Source organism: Dysidea avara, chromosome 3, assembly GCF_963678975.1.
Source record: "Dysidea avara chromosome 3, odDysAvar1.4, whole genome shotgun sequence".
In the NCBI taxonomy this organism is placed as follows: domain Eukaryota; kingdom Metazoa; phylum Porifera; class Demospongiae; order Dictyoceratida; family Dysideidae; genus Dysidea; species Dysidea avara.
This window is the reverse complement of record NC_089274.1, coordinates 2486010-2506595: the sequence shown is the minus strand read 5'-3', so window position 1 is coordinate 2506595 and position 20586 is coordinate 2486010. Positions and strand designations below refer to the sequence as shown.

General features: G+C 36.8%; 1 long non-coding RNA gene across 1 annotated transcript; it reads left to right on the top strand.

Annotated features, from left to right (window-relative positions):
• The first annotated feature begins 11058 nt into the window (after positions 1-11058).
• LOC136251649 (uncharacterized) lies at positions 11059-12705 on the top strand. Its single transcript, XR_010699133.1, has 3 exons — positions 11059-11152; positions 11205-12110; positions 12226-12705. It is a non-coding gene; the product is annotated as an uncharacterized lncRNA (long non-coding RNA).
• Positions 12706-20586: the final 7881 nt, after the last annotated feature.

Here is a 20586-nt window from a genome sequence, read left to right as displayed (position 1 = left end):
AGAGTATTTCACTACAAAGTGACTGTTCTATTAGAAAGTATTGATCTAATGAGCTACATATGTACAATACATTTGAGTTCTCTATTGCAGTTTGCAGCTTCCACTCACTGCTCTGTAGGGATACTAGTATCAATCTATTTTCATGGAATTGAGCTCCATAGTTTGAAATATCCATCTAAAATGCTAGTCATTATGCTGGCATAGCACTCCAGGACCAGCCTATTATGCTGGCATATTTAATTTGATGCAGGCCTAAATTTGATTTAATAATTCTGACAGAAACTTTCAGGAAGATTGTTCCAATCAGATTGTACAAGGAAAGTAACAGAATTTGTATGATCATAATCAGTGGATGATGAGGAGGAAATATAGTGAAGTTGTGGTATATAGGTGTTACAGTAGTGGTGTAATAAGATGGAATCTCATGCAGTTTAGAACTACAAGGTTATAAACAGATTTGTAAAAGGTTGTCAATCTTTCAGTTTACTCACTAGTTACAAAATATTTTGGAATCAGCTCAATGTGAACATATCATATCATTGATAAATGAGTTCATGAAGTTCTGTTGAATATAATTGTTCTAATAGACCATAGAGAGACTGACAGGAGATATTAAACACCTTCAACTTTTAATCTGTTCATCACTGCTAACTGTAGAAGTGGTTTATATCCAAGAAGTTGGCTATAGGCAAGATAAATTACCAAGTTTCTCCAAACTCTGCCCACAACTGCTAGGGACATGTATAATTACACATACATTTTTTCAAACAGACACTCTATGTCTTGATTGATATTAATGCTGCTGGTATATCTAGATAATATAGAGAGCATATTATTATACTATTATCATCATTATTTGTTGGAGTAACTGATCCTTTAGGAGAAGCGATCTCTCATTACCTCCCATGTTGGAAGAAACAGTCATCACCTTTTTGTACCAAGAGTCAGGACTTCATATGGAAAGAATAGTTTTTACTATAAAGGTACACAGATTTGGAACTCATTGGATGCCTCAATTTATGCTGCAGCTACTCTTGGACAATTTAAACACTTATATAAATATCATTTTAGCTAATTTTTACTTGCATGTATGTTAATGTGTATGTAATTATATTGTATGTTATGTATGGGCACTGCTTTCTACTGATGCAGTCTTCCCAAAAAAAATTTATTTTCACCCAATCCCACGAGGTCACGTGACTTGTGCTTAATTAAGTTATGCACTTCTAAAATCTCGTTATTTAGCCATTCCACAGGTTAATAGTAGAAAAGATGGAACAAGAAAATCGCTTCTCTATGACTATAGACAGTTGAAGGTAAACTCGTTTCTCCTGTAACAGTTTGTGTGTACGCACACCACAGTGTATCATGGCTCCATAGTTGATAGATAAACTAACGTGCCTCCTTAAATACCGTATAGACCTAGCCTAATGCACCTATCAGTAATCCCCGACTACCACTAATACGGGCTAAGGTGGGGATTTGCAAAACTGAAAATTACAACCCCCCCGCACCTACTGGGGAATACTGGCGATACAAACCCTGACCAAGTCTCGACCTGCAAGCCCCGGGAATACTGGGGCTAGGAGGGGATTTGTACGGTAGTGTGGCGTTGGTCTAGTGATGAGTTAGTTCGAGTGGATTCTAGTATGAACGTAATGCACCTATCAATGTATTGCCCCACCACTCCCCCCCTCGGGCGTAAGTGGGGCTTTACAGGGGGAATTGACACAAAACTGCTGCCCCACTATGGTGCATTTGACGATCGTTCAGTAAGTGCCCAAATATTTTTCGTTGTAACTTCCTTCGCTATGTCAAATCCCGAGTAAATCCCGCATTGCAACTGGGGCCAATGCGGTGGGGATTTGACACGATAGATTTGCCCTACTATGGGGCATTTGACATTCGGCTGTGTCAAATCCCCACTATAGCCCCATATATGCCCGAGGGGGGGGGGGGGGGGGGGGGGGTAGTGGGGCAATACATTGATAGGTGCATAATAGCTAGCACCCGAGACACTCCTTCCTAAACTGAAAGCACACACCTTTGCTATCTGAGTGAATTTCTTTAGTGAAGACAAATCCCGAAATTTAGCGATCAATTCCCCCACCATGCCCGACCTTTCCCCACCCTCAGCCCGTATTAGTGTAGTCTTGCGTTGCCAGACCCTATTATTCCGCACGGCGCTTATCGATTAAAAATTATAAGCGCCTGCTCTGAAAGCGGAGCAGGCGCTTATAATTTCCAATCGATAAGCGTCGTGCGGAGAAATAGGGTCTGGCAACGCGGGACTAGTATTAGTGGTAGTCGGGCATTACATTGATAGGTGCATAAATGTTTCGAGGGGGAAAAGTTTTCGCGGTTTTGGGGGTTATCAGCGAAAATTTTAGCCTTGAACTAGTTAGACCTCCATATAGCTACAGTAGTCTAATACATTTTGGGAGTGTTTGCAAATCCGCGAAATTTTTATTTGCCCCTAGAAATATTTAGGCTATACGGTACAGTATCTTGTGTCGTACCTCTGTTGTTATTGTGCTAGTTTTTTTTTTTTTTTTTTTTTTTTTTTGAAGATATAAAGAAAATAAGATTAGAACATACAAATAACAGTTAAACAATTAAATCAAAAACTGAGTCTCTGATTGCACCAAGGCCACAGGAGCACTTTTGATGTAACGACCTTGTGAAGATCGTGCTCCTCTAATGCATTGGATTGCTGAACGCAGTAAACAAAATGACAATCTACATCTAATCCATCCTAGTACTGTGGCATAAGGGTCATTCCATTTGTCAGACAATAAACTCGCCAATCGCTTGTAAAAAACACTGGCTTCATGGCCCATTCCCCCAGTAGTTGTTTTTAGTAGTAGTAAGTAGTAGTAAAAAGCTTTATAGTGCAATGTTAAAAATACATAATGATATAAACAGTAGTTATAGCTGCATGAGCAAGTTGCACTAAAGGAATCTGGTAACAAGTACCAGACCCTGAAATTAGCTATGTACTTAATTACTTATAATAACTAACTATTAAAGCCTTTTACTTTATAATTGCTTTTTGTTGCTTTTGTACTCCATAAGAAGAAATGGAATTATTCTAATGACTCCCTTGACCTAGTGCCACTGTTAATGGTACAAAGCAGAGTGCAAGTATCTAAGCCAATAAAATAAGAGAATCATTACCCTGTGTGGTTGTAATAGTTGTGCCTATAGTTGTCAACATTTCAGTTGATACTCCATAAGAAGAAATGGAATTGTTCTAATGACTCCCTTGACCTACTCTCGTCCTCGCAGACCCATTCTCGGGGGTGGCACTTATCGATTAGAGATCGTTATAAGCGACCCTGAAAAATCTCTAATCGATAAGCACCACCCCCGAGAATGGGTTTGCGAGGACAAGACTAGGTCAAGGGAGTACAATTCCATTTCTTCTTATGGAGTATCAACCGAAATGTTGACAACTATAGGCACAACTATTACAACTACACAGGGTAATGATTCTCTTATTTTATTGGCTTAGATACTTGCACTCTGCTTTGTACCATTAACAGTGGCAGATCTAGGATTTTTAAACGGGGGTTTCTGAAAGTTGGTATAGCTGAATAAGACATCTGATGACATTTCTCCAGAAAATTTTGAGATTTTAGAAGCTCTGAGATCGGATGTAGGCTATTTTTAGTTACCAATAACAATAAAACCAATGCTTTAAATTGTAAATACTATAACTAAATATAGGGCAAATATGGCTGTAGCTTTGATTGCTCTATTAGAGTAGTTACATGATTGCTCTATTAGAGTATCTCGATCGTTTTTAATGCAGTGGGAGATGAAAGTGAAGTGTTGCTGAGGGTTTAATAGCTATAAATGGTGTCAGTTAAGTGCAACTGCATGCATGCTACTGAAATACAGTGGTATATAGTTGTTTGCTATGACAAATTGTCAATGCAACAATGTTTATGTATTTATAATGCCACTGAACTAAATTTAAAAGGGGGTTTCTGTCGAAACCCCAGAAACCCATCTAGATCCGCCAATGATTAATATTAATGGACGAGACTAGGTCAAGGGAGTCATTAGAACAATTCCATTTCTTCTTATGGAGTATCAACTGAAATGTTGACAACTATAGGCACAACTATTACAACTACACAGGGTGATGATTCTCTTATTTTATAGGCTTAGATACTTGCACTCTGCTTTGTACCATTAATATTATCCACATAAATTCTGGGAATTCTTTTGCATAGCTTTTGATTCAGTAATGTAAGTACACGCTTATTCAATGCCCCTACCTTGTGGACAAATGCTGTATCCGACCTGGTAGTCGTGGACATACATATCACTCCCTGCATACAAACCTGTACATCTTAGACTACTGGGACTTAAGGCTAAAGTGGGGTATGAAAATACAGTTAGTGCTAGTGGGTGTAAGCTTCAGTGGAGGGAATTGTGTGAACTACATATATTTGGTCAAGGGTAGTCTTGTCCTCGCAGACCCATTCTCCGGGGTGGCGCTTATCGATTAGAGATTATAAGCGCCCCATTGTGGCGCTTATCGATTAGAGATTATAAGCGCCCCATTGTGGCGCTTATCGATTAGAGATTATAAGTACCCCGAAATATAATCTCTAATCAATAAGCTCCACCCCTGAGAATGGGTCTGCGAGGACAAGACTACCCTTGACCGTAGTTCACACAATTCCCTCCACTGAAGCTTACACCTACTAGCACTAACTGTATTTTCATACCCCACTTTAGCCTTAAGTCCCAGTAGTCTAAGATGTACAGGCTTGTATGCAGGGAAGTGATATGTATGTCCACGACTACCAGGTCGGGTATAGTATTTGTCCACAAGGTAGGGGCATTGAATAAGCGTGTACTTACAATACTGAATCAAAAGCTACACAAAGGAATTCCCAGATTTTATGTGAAATATTAATATTAATGGTACAAAGCAGAGTGCAAGTATCTAAGCCAATAAAATAAGAGAATCATCACCCTGTGTAGTTATAATAGTTGTGCCTATGGTTGTCAACATTTCAGTTATTGTTCAATGATCAATTTGACCACATTGACCCAAAGTTGACCTTTACATAAGATAGTTTGACACATACACTTGCCCTATACGATGACGCTGAGCCACCATGTATGCATGACAAAAGAGAATATGCTTACTATTAAAATCAATACGTCCCACAGTAACCTTGGCATTCTTTTTGACAGCCAGCTTAAATTTTATGGCCACACTACTCAAGTAACCACCAAAGCTAACCGAGTACTTGGATTGATTAAAAAGTATTTTGATTATCTTGACCCTATCATGCTAGCACAATTATTCAGTACATTAGTTCAATACAAGTTTAATTGAAGGTTAAACAGTGTTAACTTGAAGGCGGCCATAGCAACATTAGTCTATGGGAATACTATACAGGCAAAGTGTCAGTAAACTAACAATAGGGTTAGCTTGATCACTATGCATTGTGGTATGCATTAGAAGGTATCAACAACAGGTTTGAGGTGGTAGCATGTGTAGCAGCTAGCCTGTTCTAGATCATTCTATGCTACAGCAGGGCAGCAGTGGCAGCTAAGGAGTAGCAGTATCACTAATTGTTTGCAGTGCTGGAAAAGCTTTATTGAGTTGATATTAGTACTAGTAATAGCATGGGTAGCAGTGAAATTTGGGATAAATACCACGAGTGTTGTATTGGAAATTTACCATTTTCAATACAACAAGAGTGGTATTTATCCCAAAATTTCACTGCTATACCCATGCTATTCCCAGTTAATACCATACTCGCTGCATATACGCATGCTGTGCATTAGCGTTGCTATGTACACAATTTGTCACTATGTACGTATACTAAACACGCGTAAACACTAATTGGCGCTACATTGTTAACATAAATTCTAGCCAATGAAATTGCAATTACAACTTTTTCACTGCTACCAGTGAAATACGGGATAAATTTCACTGCTACTATTGAGACTTTTGTATGGGCAGTGAAACAGGTATGGTATTAATACAGGAACTTATCAAGTATGGGAGCAGCAGAATATTACTACAACATTATCATCAATCTCCAATGAGACCATCCACCCCAGGATGACATCACGGAGATAATGTGGCTAAAGTAGGCATGCATGCACTTTCAGCTAGCCATTTAGATGCTATTGTGGCACCAAGCATACCGTATAGCCTAAATATTTCGAGGGGGAAAATTTTCACTGATTTCGAGGTTTTGGGGGTTATCGGTGAAAATTGTAGCCTTGACCTCCATATAATCTAATACATTTTGGGAGTGTTTGCAAATCCGCGAAAATTTTATTTTTAGCAACATTGCTCAACCTTGAAATATTTGCCCCTCGAAATATTTAGGCTATACGGTATCTTATTTCTGAGTCACAACTACAGCAGTTTGTTTGGCTCCACAGCTGACAGTCATGTATGTACGCTAATGCAGGTAAGCAGGGTACTATTAAGCTCTTATAGTTAGTTACAAGGCTTGGCACGCTGCAGCCACATGCTTGTTGTTTTGCATAAGCCAAGGGGATCCAGCATAGGGGAACCAGCAGACTGGTAATGCACCTGGACACGGCGTGGAAGATGGCATAAGAAATACATTCTGTAGATGGGTATGGCACTGGCTGAGATAGTACCTCACTTCCTGTTTAAGGCAATGATGTGGTTAACAGGATGGTTAGTACTGTGATGTGATAATTAAATTTCTGGAAGTAGGTATACTTGGTTTAGGATTTGAAGTGAGGTCAGTTAAGCGACATCTCTCCTGGTGTCATAGTTTTCCCTTGATGCTAGAGAAATGTACCTACTGATAAATTTGCTGTATGGTAGGGATGTACCTACTGATTAATTTGTAGGGATGTATCTACTGATTAATTTGTTGTATGGTACGGGTGTACCTACAGAGATACTGTATGTAGAGGTGGTACTATACCTTCCTGGTGATCAGGGGTAAACCTAGACTCATGGTAAACACAGAATTGTATATCTTATATTTGTTTTAAGTTGCAGAACATCAGGATAACTTTACATTTAAAGAAGAAAATTGGATGGAGCAGCAAATGAATATTTCTGCCACTCTACCAAGTAGATTAAACAGCCTGAGGCTAGCTAGTACACACTCTTAAACTGTGGGAATTATAGAATTTTGTTTTAAACACATTTCACATTTACACACACATTTAAGTATGTTGGGGTTTTCACTGTATTATTGTTTCCAAACATAGTTAGTGTAGTGTCAATTTCACATAATAATCACGGAATGAAAGCCGTGATTTATGGACATGAAACATTAATAGTTGGCTTAGAATGCTAAGAATTATTGAAAGTTTTTATCAGAAATTAAAGCATAAAGTATTTTTTAAATGTAAATGTGTTACATCTTAGAATTAGAAGTGTTGTTTACCCTTGACCAGTGCAATTTTTATAGGAGGTATTAGTCAACAACATTATTTTGTTGTAAACACCTCAGGCACTATAGTGTTTGCCCTTCAGGGTTCAAGTAGTAAAGTACATTACTGACCAAGTGTACAACTTATAACCTGCTCTATGGTAGGAGTGTAACTATTGGCTTGAGGTATAGTAAGGATGTATCTAGCTATCAGCTTGGTGTATGGTAGGGGTGTACCTACCAGCTTGCTGTATGGTAGGGGTGTACCTACCAGCCTGCTGTATGGTAGCTTGCTATATGGTAGGGGTGTACCTACTGGCCTTCTGTATGGTAGGGGTGTACCTACCAGCCTGCTGTATGGTAAGAACTGGTAGCTTGCTATATGGTAGGGGTGTACCTACTGGCTTGCTGTATGGTAGGGGTGTACCTACCAGCTTGTAGGGGTGTACCCATAGTGTTGCCTGGCAGTTAGGGGCTTGTAGCAAGCTATATCATTCATGAATGGTAAGTTGGCTACAACAAATACTGATGTTCTCAGTCAACACATACAGGTGGTGCCACCAACCTGCTGTTGGGGTTATCAACAATCTCAGTTCAACTTCTGCTGCTGCTGCAAGCTTTAATTTTGCATAATAGCAGACTCAACAAATCAGTAGTAGCCACCCCCATCTCAGTGGTTGCTATGTTCATTGACACTTAGCAGGTCGGTGGGTACTTCAGGTCTCAAGGAATTATGCTTCAATTGTATGATTACCCAAGATAATGCCATACCCAACTGGTCCTGGCTGTCCATTTGTTTCAAAAAACCCATTAGCTATGTGGTGGTTATTAGCTACCAGACCAGATGAGAGGATCTTCAGGACTAGTAGGATACGGTATTAGGGAGAGGCCTGTCTTTCCACCTTATGGTGTGTAATTTATCAGGCTTCTCCCTGCTTATCTGGGACATCATATTCTATCAGAAGGAATGTATATGAACCTATGAGTATTGGACAGTAAACATGGTTGCAGCCACTGATCCCTATGTCATGGGATGTCTATATACCCTCACTCTGTTTGGATCAGTGGATATGGGAACTATCAGATCATGGATATCTCAGTTGCTAATAATATCCCAGACAGTAGTCATAAAGGTTATTTGGATGCACAAGAGTCATCTACCACAAATATAGATTGCAACATATCAAAGCAAAGTGATTGGCTATCTAGCAAGACGTGCATGTGGCACTATAAAGAAGGTAGAAGTGTTTTGTGGATGCAATGCCAAAGGGTTATCTCCTTGAGGCCAATACCTAAGCAAAAGTAAACCAGAAGAATGCTGACCTCCTTGTGCTGGAGTATAGTAACAGGGCCTCCCGATAGCATATATATATTTTTGAGCGTACTATCAAACTGTCAGTACATGGATTTGGTCTGGACAAGGCACAAAAATGTACTAATGTACTAGTACCAGTTCTGAGTTTTTCAGTGCGCAAGCCAAAAGTGGTATAACAGTGTCATAACATAATGTACATTCTGTTTGTAGTCCAAGCAGGAAAGCTGGTGCTTTGAGCTAAGCTTCAACATGTTTAATAGCTGACAAGTACAAGTAGGCTGGTGTACAATCCTCAAAAGTTGGCTTGAGATGCCACATTAAATATTACTGGCTGCTCTCCAGCAATAAAATAACAGAAATTGTCTGATTGTGGAACATTATTTCAAGCAGTAAAAATGGTAGAAATGCAGCTGTCTTACGCACATTGAGAAATGACATGGCTGTTCTAGTAGCTCCTGGAGTCTCTTTAAGTAAAAGCAGATGATCCCAGGCTGTGCAGCTCAGTATTTGCTAGGTATTGAATCAATCCATATGAACAAGGTTGGCTACCCTTAAAATGTCTGGCCTAGTGTTCGGATTTTAAGCAAAAGGACTGGACACCATTGATGATGTTGTACAGCAGCTGGTGGCAAGGGACCTGCACAAGGCAAGACCAGAAACTACTGCATGTCCACAATCTACAGCCTCTTGATCCTGCTAGACCAATCACAGTTGAATTAATTAATTGGGGGTCCAATACCTGCCTGGCATTTCTAGGAATCAAGATAGACATGGAGTGACTACAGCTACAACAACTACAGAAGATATTGACATCTTCTCTAACTGTTAGCATCTATAGCTCATCATTCAATGTCAAAAATGGAAAATATGAAAAAGGAAAGAAAAAAAAGAAAAGAAAAGAAGTATATAGCCAGGAAAACAAATACTCTATCCTGCATAAGGTTGGTACCCACCCTAAACCCTTAAAGAGGCTAAGTATATCAGCAATGGCAGATGTCCTCATGTGGCACTTTTGTGGAATGGTGGAACTGTACATTTATCACTGTTGTGGGATTGGGCATGTTTAAGCGTAACCTGCAGATGTGTCAGGCTCGTGTACATGCAGCTTTCCAATGCCCACATTGGTTCCAGCTTCACTGGCAACTTCACTGGACCTCCCACAAAAGTCACCTGTACATTGTAGTGAATAAGCTTATTTTAGGGGTTATGGCAGGGTTAGGGTCTATGAAGGTGATACAATTGCTAGTTGGTTATATATGTAATAGTTATACCATGGGCAAGAGTGCTTCACCTGATATATACGCACAAGCCTGAGGGCCACAGGCCCAAGGGCGAGTGCGTATATACAGGCAAAGCACGAGTGCCCATGGTATAACTAATATGTTCTACTTTAGCATGTAGGCTCACCTAATTGGCAAAATCTTTAGTTGCTATACCCTTCTCTTATATAGGGAACCAAGTAAGCTGTGATTGTGGGATTGAAGTTTTCCAAACAAACTGTGATTGTAGGATTCAGTTTTAATACATCAAACAGTAGTTTGATTTTATTTTTGCTAATATAGCAATTTTAAGAGACTAGTGTTAATTTAATTGCTACATTTACACAAAAGTAAAAAACAAACTACTGTTGATGTATTAAAATTGAATCCCACAATCACAGGTTGTTTGGCAGAATTCAATCCCACAATCACAGCTTGCTTGATTCATAATTCTCTATATAAGAAAAGAAGATAACAGTATAACATCAAAGAAATCTGATGATTTCTGGATATAGTGTGCACTCCTATTAGGTGTGCAATGTCTCAAGTTAACGAGATATATGCACTGGTGGTGCGTATATCTCGTTAAGGCAGTGTGTAACAAGATATACGCACTGCGTATATCTCGTTAACATTTTGAGTCAGTGCGATATGTGATATATATGCACTGGCTTTCCTTTGATCTGAGGTGTGAAAGTGGTACATATATATATATCACACAGACTCCTACGTTTTCTAGAAACAATGATCAATGCATGTATATATAATATATATAGGCTGCAAGTTTTTAGTTATAGATAGCATAGGTCTACTCTTAATAACATTTCATAGCCGACAACATCGATCATTTCTATCATGTGTCTGCATAGCCTTCCATTTCCAACTGATCATTTCACAGCTTTCAAAGATATGATTGGTTTGAAATGATTGGTTTAAAAAATTGCAAAGATTGATGAATAGTATCCCTTGAATCAAATTCATGTATGCCTGTTAGAGATGAATCAAGGTATTAGTACACTAAATGCATTATATGTGTGTGCATGACACATGTTCTTTTACTGCTTGCAATTCTTTGCTATACAGATGTGAACCACATCAAGAGGATAGGATGCTAGACTATGATGACATGCAGTGGTGTACATAATGGTTTAGACTCTATTATATATTCATTTCAGGTATTTAGTTTTATTGGCTGATCGTGTGTTTTATATCACTTACTGATTGCAGTTGTCTCATTATGTGGACCTGTATATTCTCGAAGAACCATATGATTCATTATTAAAGTGATACATACAATACCTTGTATACTGTTACATGTAGTTGGTGTGTACTGATCTCTCAGCTCCAATAATGGTGATCTCCAGTGCCAATGGTACAAACTGCCTGTATGTCAGGGGAAGCAGCCCACCCAGATGTAACATCAATGAGTACCTGGTGATTGTCTCATTTAATGGTGTTGAGGTTGCTTTGGGTTCTGAGACCTCTCTCCATGAGACCTGATGTGGGTTACTAGCCCTGCCCCAGGGAGTATGCCTGCACAAGACTCGAGCACCTGAGTGGTACACAGGAAGTTCACTGACTGTGTTTCACATGGCTGCTGTAGGCTTTGCTTTTCTGCTTTATGTATACATGCACGTGTGTGTGTGTGTGTGTATGTAATGTCTGTCTGTCTGTTTGTCTGTCTGTCTGTCTGTCTGTCCACATGTATGTATGCATAACTTGTAGCTGGAGAAATTTTCATGTAGCTGAGGAACTGTGCAGTCCTGAGATGTGTCACAATAGTAGTACTTGTGTAGCTTACCAGTTACCACATGTAGTTGTGTTGTTTGATGACAGACGTACTTAGCTATACATATACATAAGGGTCTTGTGTATATATGTATTTTATTTCATACTCATACCAAGAGGCCATATAATATTGCACTAGTTCTGGAATGTTAATGATACATTTGCATGCTTAAATGACATTGCACAACACTCTTGCACTATATGAGTTCTTGAAATAATAAATTTTCATGTTTATAACTCAAGATATTGTACAGTTGATTGTTTAATTGTATCTTGTTAATTCATTTCTCAAAATCATTAGATTTCTTTTTGATGCACTTTGATTCCATACAGTAGTCACAAGAGGTAAGGTCTTGAAAGTACTTTAAATAGAAAAAGATAGCAGTTAGCTAGCACTAGCATTGTTTTGAAAAGCACATACTGAAGCATTGTTCTTAACTCATGTTTCAATGTCCTGCAGGTGGAGTAGATATGTGTAACTGTACTTATAAAACCGATTGCTGATCCAACCACACCTTTAAACAACTGGAACACATCACTCACACTTAACAATCAGTGCATTCCATGCTTAACTGATGATCTAGCTGTGATCAACTGGATTTTTTGCTGTCGAAAAACTAGACATGGAAAAGTATGCTGCTTACTCTATTACGTAGCTCATTTGAGACAAGCAGGGAGATCAAGAAAAACTCACGTGATCATCATACGTGCTTGATTTCAAGAGATCTTAATCCTTTCGGAAACTTTTTAACGCTGTTGTACCGTGGCACCCCTTAAAGATAACGGTACCTTAAAAGGTTTGTGAGCTTCTACCATTTGGTCTTTGTCTGTCTTAGCCCACAGAACGTCTGGTGAGCATCAATTAGAGTCACAATATCAGAGTATCAACAAGGAAAGAAAAAACGAGGACCCTACAAGGCTAGCAAGAAAGGAAGCAACCCAGAAAAAGAGCAACAGTCTGAGGATCAGATAACAGATGAGTTATCGGGGTCTGAGGTTAATTGTGGGGTGTGTACTAAGAAAATTATTGAGCAATGTGCTCAAAATCCCGGTGAGGATGCAGTGTATTGTGAGGGTCAGTGTAAAACCTGGCTACATTGGCAATGTGCTGGTCTAACGGTGTCTATGTTTGTAAATATCACAAACATGGATGCTTCAACACCATTTCTGTGTATAGCTATATTGTGCCTTTTCGAAGCAATCAAGTGAAGTGGCTCAACTTAAAAACTCTGTGAAGTGGCTCAACTTAAACAAACTCAAAATTTTATATTTTAATGCCTGTAGTATTTGTAATAAGCTTAAGGAACTATAAGCAATAGTTTATGGTTCATCTACTGACATAGAGACTTGGCTATCATCTGACTACTGGGATAATGAAATTTTAGCAGTGGACTTTACCATTTATCAAAGGGATAGAAATTCTCATGGAGGTGGTGTTCTGTTAGCTGTAAAGAATGACATATCTAGTAAAATGCTTGATACATTATCTGACATTGAAGGAATAACTGTAGAAATAAACCACATGAATCCCGTTATTATTAGTGTTATATATGCCACTCCTCAATCTTCTATAAGCTATGTCAACAACTGCTGCAAACAGTTATCCAACTTATCTGACACCTGCCTTACCATTATTGTTGTGGGTGACTTCAATCTCCGTGACATTAACTGGGAAACATTATCAGGAGCAGTGTTGGGCAAGTTACTTTGTAAAAGTAACTAGTTACATATTACATATTACTTGCAACTGAACTATTTAGTTACAGTTACATATTACCCATAAAATAAAGTAACTATAATAATATTACATATTATATTACTTTGTGTCCACAGCCTTAAACTGTCACGTGTGAAACTACCACTTTATCACATGACATGATTGTGTTGTTGGACAATGTGCAAATCTTGGTTATAAGTAAGAAGCTGGTGAATAAGCTTCATTCAGTAGGCTTCGTTACTTCGTTTTGGCTAGTCGTTACTCAGAAGTTAACTAACGAGATTAGTAACTTCGTTACTTGTAGTAATAATATTACGTAATATTAGACTCGTTACAGTAACTATATTACTTAGGTAACGCGTTACATTTTGTAAGTAAAGTAAATCGAGTTATATTACCCATTTTTCTAGCGTATTTCGTTATATTACTTAGTTACCACAAAAGTAATAATATTACGTAACGCGTTACTTATGTAACGCGTTATTCCCAACACTGATCAGGAGGTACCACTATTTCCAACCAATTTTGTGAGCAAGTTTTTGATTTAAACATGAACCAGTTAGTTGATAAACTGACACATATATAGGGAAATATACTCGACCTGGTATTAACCAATGCGGAACATTTGGTACATTCTCTTTCAGTTGACACTTCTAAACCATTAATACATAGTGACCATTATGCAATCACATTTGAGGTGTGTACTTCTTTGAAGCCTAGAGAGGAGAGAGCAGGCTTGCAATACACATACAACTTTACCAAAGGAAACTACATCGAGATGTGTGCTTACTTATTAGATACTGACTTTTCCTATCTCAACTCTCTAGATGTAGAACTGTCATGGCTCGCAATTAAAAACACGATTTTAGGTGCCATTGATTTATTTGTTCCCAAAACCAAAACAGCTATGCATAACACCCAACCAATCTGGTTTAATAATACTATAAGACACCAAATAAAATGCCTAAGAACTTTGAGAAGAAAGACTAAGCAGCGGTTCAACCTGGAAAAATTGAAGCGCTTGCAAGAGGCTAAAGACAAACTCCAGAGTTCCATTATCATGGCTCGAGTTGACTTTGAAAATAAACTGATTAATGATTTTTCAAAACGGAAAAACTACATGATATATCGATACATTTGTAACACCACAAAAACAAGATCCATACCTGAATTACTGTTTTTCAACACCCAATGTGGGAGTTGTGATGAGGAGAATGCCAACTTGTTTAATGAGTTCTTTTATTCAGTCTTTACTCAAAGCTCCATTGACCCAAATAATATTGACAACCTTACTTCTGATGTGCCTACACCACTTACAGAACTGGATTTTGCCCAGTATGAAGTTTACAGCATCCTTGCCAGTTTAGATGTCACAAAAGCCATGGGGATAGATGGAATAGGGCCATGAATACTCAAGAATTGTGCTCTGTCACTATGTTTCCCCCTCCACCTGTTGTTTAAAAAGTGTCTGAAGCAATGTGTAATACCAATTGAATGGGCAACTTACATAATTATTCCAGTATTCAAATCTGGAGAAAAGAACTTAGTCAATAACTATAGGCCTATTTCACTTTTATGCAATGTATCTAAAGTACTTGAAAAACTTGTATATGATAAAATTATCAATTTTATATCTGAATCTATTTCTTTAGTGCAATTTGGTGTCCTCAGGGGCAGGTCAACTCTTCAGCAATTGCTAATATTTTTTAACTTTGTGCACAACGACCATAACCAACAAATTGATGTTATCTATTTGGATATAAAGAAAGCTTTTGACAGTATTCCCCATGACAAGTTACTTTGCAAGCTATATAGTTTTGGCATTCAGGGCAAATTGTGGAAGTGGTTCAGGAGCTACTTATTTGGTAGAATTCAACATGTTTGTATCAGTCATTATCTGCCCTCTTGCCGTTCTATCTGGGTTCCTCAAGGGAGTATTTTGGGACCCCTACTCTTCATTATTTACATGAATGATTTACCATCTTGTGTTACCATCAGTAAAACTTTATTATTCATTGACGACATCAAGATTTACAATACTGTTTGTAGTCCTGGAGATAGTTCAGCATTTCAAAACGATTTTGACTCAGCAACTTTGTGGAGTACGAGATATAATATGTTCAAAAAAAAAGTGTCCACCTCAGTATTAGTGCAAGTCATCACTAATTACAAAATAGCTGACACACAGGTTTTAACAAATAGTTCACATAAAGATCTTGGTATTGTAATACCATCAGACCTATCTTGGGATCAACACTACAAAAACATAATCCCTAAGACCTACAGAATGCTAGGACTGCTCCGTCGCAGCTTCAGCAGGCATCAAACAGTGACAGCCAAGAGAACTTTGTATATTTCTTTAGTGAGGTCACAAGTTACATACTGTTCAGTGATTTGGAGGCCTAACCTTATCAAGGACATCACACTTATTGAACAGATCCAGAGGAGAGCAACAAAGTTTATTTTAAATGACTACAGTTCTGATTACTCTGATAGACTCAAACAACTTAACCTATTACCTTTAATGTACACCTTTGAGCTTAACGAAATAGTGTTTACACTAAAGTCACTCAAGTATCCCTCTCCCTCTTTTAATATCACAGACTACATAACTTTTGCTGATGGAAATACCAGGTCCTCCTCAAGTGGTAAAATGATCCATGTTAGAAACAATAATAATGCAGGTAGACATTTTTTCTTCTATAGAATCCCTCGATTGTGGAATGCCCTACCCCCTATTGACTTATCTTTATCTATTAAAATGAACAAGACAAGGATATATAAGTTTCTATGGTCACATTTTTTATCAAACTTTAGACATGACAACCCTTGTACATTTCATTTTTTATGCCCATGTAGTAGATGTTCCAACACACCCCGTCCCCCTTTAATGTAACTCTTTAAGTATAAGTAATGTAATACGGTAAGTAAATTTTTGAATTTTAATGGCCGGTAGCCTTGAGCGAGCGGACCATCAGACTAGTGCTGTACCCTAAAGATTTTATTAATTGTACATCCCTTATTCTATACTTGTATGCAGTACTGTAAAGTTATAATCAATCAATCAATCAATCAATCAATCAATCAATCAATCGATCAATCAATCAATCAATCAAGATACTAAAGCCACATATGTATGTCATAACTTGCTATAACAAAAAGTTAACAAACTAAGTACAATTAAATAATATTTATTTATAAATGATGTATTTCATAATTATTTCTAAGCCATATTAAGTTAACCATTTCAGTGTCTAAGTGTTTTTATCATGTACAGAACCAGATGAATAGCCTCTTCCTTTCTGCATGATTCTGATGAGTGTCTACTTTCTGTGCTTGTGCTTTTCCTTTTATCTTCAATCACATGACATCTTCTTCATGCAAGTAAACCACATCAAGGCATCAACTTTCCGCATTGACACTTTTATACTTAAAAGTATTCAGAAGCCACAAAACTATTTGAAGTGTTAATGAAGACTTTAAGTGGAGTTGATACATGCTTATAAAATGATTGTATGGATCAACTAGACTACACCCCATAAATGATAAAAACACATCACTAAACACAAGTCTTGTTCCCAGTGTTAGAACTGATTATGAAAAAGAGTCATTGGCATACAGGGTCACGGCCATTTGGAACAGATTACCTAAAGCACTGTACAATGCTAAAACTGTGAAAGAATTTTTAAAAATTATTTGGTATGATGCAATTTTTATTGTGCTCTCAGGGCAAAGCTCTTTTAAATCTATATATAATAGCTGCAATAAGCTGCAGTTTTGCTGTAGAAATCAAACACTACTCATGGCAAACTGTGCCCTTAATACATTGATAGATTGAGATACTCTAATAAAGCAGTTTACAGCCACACATTTAGTAACATGCCAATGTTTTCACATAGCTATGGTCAGTGTAAAACAATTTGTCATTTTAACAAATTGTTTGTTACCACCATTCGTTATTTCTTGTTCGGATGCAAAAAATTGTCCAAACAAGCAATTACAAAATGGTGACAACAATAATTAACAAAATCGTTTTTACAGTACTGTGCATAAACTGTATCTTGTTTCACTACTTTTCTTCACTTGAGCCCTAAGGTTAAATGAAACTATAGTTAGTCATCTCCTTTGCTGGTTATAATTACATGCAGGATTGCAGGCACCATGGTACAATGCATGGCCAAATTAGGTCCATTCTTACTTATAAAAGATAGCAAGGACATCAGATTACACAGTAGCTTAAGCTTTGCATGTTTTGTCTCTCTGTTGGGGTTTAAACATCATCTCTATAGTGCGGGACATCATAAATGTCTGTATTAGCATTTATCCATAAATTCTCCACACTTAAAAATTATGCTGGATTACATCTTATAAGAAAAATATTTTTAGAAACACAAGAAAGTATCACAGGGCTTATAGAAAAATTAATGTAATTACAGTAATAAAGGGATTAGGGAATTTTGAAGAAATACAAATATAGTGGTGTGCAAAATTCTACAAATCTGTTGTAGGCATCATACCTTTTTGATAAAACAAGATATTTAAAATCTCTTCAATACATTTTGTAGAGAAATTTTTTGGCTATATTGGTCCAAAGCTTTGTGAAAATTGTCTGAATGAGGTTATGTAAATGTCTATTTTACAAATATCATCTGAAATTTACAAAAATCGAAATAAATGTTAGAAGAAATAATTTATCAAAAAACTACTCAATACATTTTAACAACAATGGTACTACATACCTTTATAAAAATTTATAGGTTAATGTAGTAAGGCATCTCTAAGAAATGTCCGTTTTTTCCAATATTCAATAAAATTGGTGTGAAAACATATATTCAACCTTTATAGTGTAACATTCAAAATGTGTGAAGAAAGTATCATGGAGTATGCAGTAAAAATTTCATCTAATTATCTGGAAGTATTTGTGAGTTATGATTTTTATAAAAATGACTATTGTCACAGACGTTTATGATGTCCCGCACTATATAAGTCATATACATAAAAGTAATTAAGAACTATATAATTATGTTTGTGACTACAGAACTAGAGTGATCAGTGTACATACTGCAACAGTAAGTGACATTTACACTGGCTGTAAGTGATCTCAATAAAAGTCGTTCTTTGTTATTTGCAGATAAAAGTGAGCTGCTAATAAGTACTAAAAAATTATGACAATTCTTGCAAAGCATTAAAGACAAATTTTCTGATGCACTGATCCTACAAACCGTTTTAGCAAGCAAGATCTTTTAGGAAATGAGTGAATATACTTATTAAAATTTAATCTGTATACAAAGGAGACGTGGTACTAGAAAATTGATCACCATTGCCAATTGCTATCAAAACTATCAAGTGTTGCCTAATACTTACTACTATATGCAAAAATAAAAACCTCTCAGTTTAGTAACCACATGCACTTCCAATTCAATATGCCAACTTAATAAAAGCGTAATAGGCTGGAGTGCTATCACTATGAAAAAAGAGGGATATAAGATGGTATATCCAGTGGCTTATTGAATACAAAAAAGCCTGATATAACCTGTAGTATACTAACAATCACATGTAAGGCTTTAGTTAATGTGTTAAACATACTGAAACCATATATGTGATGGTATAGTGTGGGAATTATATTTGATATAAGCTATTTTAGGTATTGTGGTAAATAAACTGAAACCATATATGTAATAGTATAGTATGCATTATACTAAAGTATAACATGAGTATAATACAGGGTTTATATCGAGGCTTATTTGTATTCAATAAGCCACTGGAAATACCATATTATATCCCACCTTTTTCACAGTGTATGCCAGCATTATTATTAGATGAATATTTTAAACTATGGAGCTTAATTCCATGAAAATAGATTAATACTCCCTAACAGAGCAGTGAGTGGAAGCTGCAAACTACAACCAAGCACTCAGATGTATTATACAAAGCTAAGTTCTTTAGATCAATTCTCTCTAATAGAACAGTCACTTTGAAATACAAGATAATTGTAAGAAATATTACTAACCTAAAAGCATAATACAAGCATAATAGGAACAGCATAATAAATGAAAATTTTAGGAAATTTCTGAAAGCATTTTGGGAAAATTAGGTCTAATCAAATTCCTTGGAATAGTTTTCATATATTAAGCTTGAGCCAAATAATTGTATTGTAACGTATTGTAATCTATTGTAATCTATTGTAACGTATTGCAAATTTGCATGTGTATGTGTGTGAACTTTAGTGCTGTGGATAGCTGCCTACAAAATTAAATGAGCAGGATCTTGAAATTTGGCCCATTCATTTGTAGTAATGCTTGATGACTAATTCTTTTCATTCAAATGTCTGACATTTTATTATGACTCTACACCATACATTTCCTATGCTAAAAGTGTGTGGTGTGGTATGAATATTCTCCAAACTTGTCACAGGAGCTATGGTCTACTATTCACACCTTTGCAGACTCATCACTAAATCATGAAATATTTATTCTCTTGCAATTAAATGTTGCTTTCCTTTTTACTGTTTCTCAGGAACCAGCTCAGTGCAAGCATATGATAGCAGAAAAGTGCTCAGGTAATAGAGATCCTGCTGTTTACACAAATTGTTAAAAATCACATACTTAAAAATACATTAGTTTAGCATTTGATTTAAAAAATCATGCAAAATTAACTCAACTGTACAAAAATAACTTATCTGGGATAGTACACATTGCAACTGTGTGATAATACAACTGATACCTGAGAATGAATGTCAATGCAAATAATATTATTGTCATTGACTTGTGTGCTACATCCAGCCTCTAATCAATTCCTTCTAAAATTGGCTAGTAGTGGTAGAAAAAATCACTTATTAGAATTTACTAAGAACTGGTGTGGCCAAGAATGAATATTCGTACATGCAAGTTAATAACAGAGATTATTGGTTTGTGTTCTATGTTAAGTCTTGCTACATTAGTCCCTGTAGTTGCCAGTTACACAAACACAGCCATGCTGTTTCTGTATGGGATTACCAATAACAGTGGAGAGTCAATTATGTAAACAAATATGGCAGAGGGGTATTTGTATACGTACCTTAATATGTGACACCAAACAACTAATAAATTATATACCTGTGAATAA